We start from the raw sequence: 4984 nt of genomic DNA, 5'->3' as shown, positions 1-4984 counted from the left end.
ATTTGATCCCTCCAGTGGCGGATGTGGCTCATTCGCTCTGCCCTGTTGCTCTACTCTGCTCTGTACCGCCCAGACCAATTCTCATAATGATGCAGCGTGATCATTTGGGAGGTCAATGGTGGGAGATAGATACAAGATCTGGTTCACACAGTTAGACACAGAGTCCCTGATGTGGAAGACTATTAAGTCCTTCAGCTGTGTGCCTATCAGTGCAATTTTGCTGAGACATCTTCAAGGGCTGCTAAAATACGGCTTTAGCCTGAGTTTCACAAACATAGATATGTGGGATTAGCCTACATACACAAAGAGATTGGTCACTATTAGATAGGATTAACCTATTTCAACAAATAGTAGCCTTGATAATATGAATGAATCATATAGAGAGTATACTAGCCTATGCTGATGTCATCCATTCTTTTATAAAGACCGCGTTCTTTCTGTGTTGTTGATAATCAGCAGCACATCAATCCAGCCTTGTAAATAAAGTAATCTTGAATGTTTGAAAGATCATGAATTTGGGATAGTTCCATGGGACGTCAATTTGAGCATTGGTGTAAGTAATGTTAGGCATCTTTTATGTTTGATATTTTGTTGTATTCTTGGCGACCTATTTGAAGAGAACAGACAGCAATAACAAAACAATCACATAATTCATTACTCTGACTGATCCCAACATGTGATGAATGCCTACTGTACAGTGGAGGATGGTGGGAGGATCTATAGGAGGACGGGGTCATTGTAATGGCTAGAATAAAATTAATGGAACGGAGTCAAAAATGTGGTTTCCATATCTTTGATGTGTATGATATTGTTGCATTTACTCTTCCAGCCATTACAATGAGCCTGTCCTCCTGTAGTTCATCCCACCAGCCTCCACTGCTACTGTACATTATCAATATAACATTAGAATGTTATCTGAAGACTGAAAATAAATCAGACAAATTTCAACAATTTTACTGAGTTATTGTTCATGTAAGGAAATCAGTCAATTTAAGTAAATTCATTAGGCCCTAATCTATGGATTTCACAAGGCTGGGAATACAGATATGCACCTGTTGGTCACACACACTGTAAACAAAAAGATAGGCACTTGGATCGGAAAACCAGTCAATATCTGGTGTGATCACCATTTGCCTCATGCAGCACGACACATCTCCTTCGCATAGAGTTGATCAGGCTGTTGATTACGGCCTGTGGAATGTTGTCCCACTCCTCTTCAATGGCTGTGCAAAGTTGCTAGATATTGACGGGAACTGAAACACGCTGTAGTACACGTCGATCCAGAGCATCCCAAACGTGCTCAATGGGTAACATGTCAGCTTCCAGGAATTGTGGACAGATCCTTGCAACATGGCGCCATGCATTATCATGCTGAAACATGAGGTGATGGAAGCGTTTGAATGGCACGACAATGGGCCTCAAGATCTCGTCACGGTATCTCTGTGCATTGAAATTGCAGTCGATAAAATGCAATTTTATTTGTTGTCCGTAGTTTATGCCTGCTAATACCATAATCCCAACGCCACCATGGGGCACTCTGTTCACAATGTTGACGTCAGCAAAACGCTATCTGCCCGGTATAGTTGGAACCAGGATTCATCCCTGAAGAGCACACTTCTCCAGTGTGCAATTGGCCATCGAAGGTGAGCATTTGCCCACTAAAGTCAGTTACAACGCCGAACTGCAGTCAGGTCGAGACCCTGGAGAGGACGACAAGCATGCAGATGAGCTTCCCTGAGACGGTTTCTGACAGTTTGTGCAGAAATTATTTGGTTGTGCAAACCCACAATTTCATCAGCTGTCCAGTGGCTGGTCTCAGAAGATCCCGCAGGTGAAGAAGCTGGGTTTGGAGGTCCTGAGCTGGCGTGGTTACATGTGGTCTTTGGTTGTGAGGCCAGTTGGACGTGGTGCCAAATTCTCTAAAACAACTTTGGAGGCGGCTTATGGTAAAGACATTAACCTGTCTGGGCTAGGGGGCAGTATTTTCACGGCCGGATGAAAAATCTACCCAATTTAAACAGGGTACTACTCTGGCCCAGAAACTAGAATATGCATATTATTAGAAGATTTGGATAGAAAACACTCTGAAGTTTCTAAAACTGTTTGAATGGTGTCTGTGAGTATAACAGAACTCATATGGCAGGCAAAAACCTGAGAAAAAGTCAACCAGGAAGTGAAGGATCTAAGAATTGTAGTTCTTCTTTCTAGTCCCGTTCGAAACTACAGTATCCGTGGGGTTACGTTGCACTTCCTAAGGCTTCCATTGGCTGTCTAAAGCCTTCAGAAAGTTGTGTCATGACGTTGCCCACTTTGGGTACAGCGAGCACAGTTGAAACCCCCTCCCTCTGCACCAGGCCTTTTCTATGCACCATCCCCCAACCTCTATACTTCTGACACAAGGCTGTGTGAAGGCAGCCATAAATTCCGAAGGAGAATGTCCTGCCTCATGGCCACAGTATGGAAAGAGAGGGGTTTCATAGAGAGACAAAGGAATTCTTCCACCTTACAGGACGGGGGAACCAAACGCCATTTATGTTCTGGAGAAGGTATAAAAGATCGGTGAAGAATCCAGCTACGAACTGGTCCGTTTGGTACAATGTTGTGACACTCATGAGAGACAATAATGCCATATTACCATAATAATGTTTATATAATAGCCTCAGCTATGAGACTTACATCTAAATGGTTGTATAAAATTGATGAATAAGGATAAAGCTATTTGGAATATGTTGAGATGCTATGTACTGATGTTAATGTGAGAGAATTGTATTTCTGTTCAAAGTCTTAACTAAGTCATCGGCACGCCCCCAGGGACACAGACAGGACCTGGCGTCATGTGACAGACTTTTCTACGTTCAGTATATGAACCCCCACCCAGGGTTTCTTTCTTTAGACCAACTTACCTCGAGAAGAGAGGGCCAAGGTTTGACCATGCATTCCTCTACTGAACTTTAACCTCTTAGGGCTAGGGGGCAGTATTTACACCGCCGGATAAAAAACGTACCCGATTTAATCTGGTTACTACTCCTACCCAGTAACTAGAATAGGCATATACTTATTAGATATGGATAGAAAACACCCTAAAGTTTCTAAAACTGTTTGAATGGTGTCTGTGAGTATAACAGAACTCATATGGCAGGCAAAAACCTGAGAGATTCCTTTACAGGAAGTGGCCTGTCTGACCATTTATTGGCTTTCTTTGACATCTCTTTCCAAAACAAAGGATCTCTGCGGTAACGTGACACTTCCCACGGCTCCCATAGGCTCTCAGAGCCCGGGAAAAAGCTGAATGTCGTCATTCCAGCCCCAGGCTGAAACACATTATCGCCTTTGTCAAGTGGCCGATCAGGGGACAGTGGGCTTAGGCGCGTGCACTGGTTGGCCCCGTCTTTCTTTTTTTTCCTCTATTTACCGAAACGCAGATTCCCGGTCGGAATATTATCGCTTTTTTACGAGATAAATTGCATAAAAATTGATTTTAAACAGCGGTTGACATGCTTCGAAGTACGGTAATGGAATATTTATAATTTCTTTGTCACGAAATGCGCCATGCTCGTAACCCTGATTTACCATTTCGGATAGTGTCTAGAACGCACGAACAAAACACCGCTGTTTGGATATAACGATGGATTATTTGGGACCAAACCAACATTTGTTATTGAAGTAGAAGTCCTGGGAGTGCATTCTGACGAAGAACAGGAAATGTAATAACATTTTTGTTATAGTAAATCTGATTTTGGTAAAGGCTAAACTTGCTGGGTGTCCGTGATGGCTGGGCTATGTACTTAGAATATTGCAAAATGTGCTTTCACCAAAAAGCTATTTTAAAATCGGACATATCGATTGCATAGAGGAGTTCTGTATCTATAATTCTTAAAATAATTGTTATGCTTTTTGTGAACGTTTATCGTGAGTAATTTAGTAAATTCACCGGCAGTGTTCGGTGGGAATGCTAGTCACATGCTAATGTAAAAAGCTGGTTTTTGATATAAATATGAACTTGATTGAACAAAACATGCATGTATTGTATAACATAATGTCCTAGGGTTGTCATCTGATGAAGATCATCAAAGGTTAGTGCTGCATTTAGCTGTGGTTTGGGTTTATGTGACATTATATGCTATCTTGAAAAATGGGTGTCTGATTATTTCTGGCTGGGTACTCTGCTGACATAATGTAATGTTTTGATTTCGTTGTAAAGCCTTTTTGAAATCGGACAGTGTGGTTAGATTAACGAGAGTCTTGTCTTTAAAATGGTGTAAAACAGTCATATGTTTGAAAAATTGAAGTTTTTGCATTTTTGAGGTTTTTGAATAACGCGCCACGGGATTACACTGGCTGTTACGTAGGTGGGACGATTTGGTGCCACCTACCCAAGAGAGGTTAACATTCAATGTCAACAGCTCAGGTGGACATTCCTGCAGTCAGAAATTGCATGCATCCTCAAAACTTGAGACTACTGTGGCATTGTGTTGTGACAAAACTGCACATTTTAGAGTGGCATTTTTTTGTCCCCAGCACGAGGTGCACCTGTGTAATGATAATTCTGTTTAATCAGCTTCTTGATATGCCACACCAGTTGGATGTATTATCTTGTGAAAGGATAAATGGTCACTAACAGGGATGTAAACAAATTGTCCACATATTTTGAGAGAAATAAGATTTTGTGAGTATTTTATTTCAGCTCATGAAACACGGGACCAACACTTTACATTGGGTGTTCATATTTTCCCTTACCAAGAAGGACTCCTTAATGTGCTTGGACTTTTACATCACGCTCAAGTGCCAGGTCATCAGCAAATATACAACGTTCAAAGCAATCATTGGTGTAAACATTGCCTGGGCTTTATGGAAAGTTATGGAGAGGATAACAAGTTATTTTAGTTACAGAACTGGTTAAATTTTAATAATCGGATTATATGGGAACTATGGATCACGACCAAGAATAAGATGAAGTGTAGAAACAGTATAATGAGGTAGCTAG

This window comes from Salmo salar, chromosome ssa01 (genome assembly GCF_905237065.1).
Source record: "Salmo salar chromosome ssa01, Ssal_v3.1, whole genome shotgun sequence".
NCBI classification, from domain to species: Eukaryota; Metazoa; Chordata; class Actinopteri; order Salmoniformes; family Salmonidae; genus Salmo; species Salmo salar.
This window is presented reverse-complemented; position numbering follows the sequence as displayed.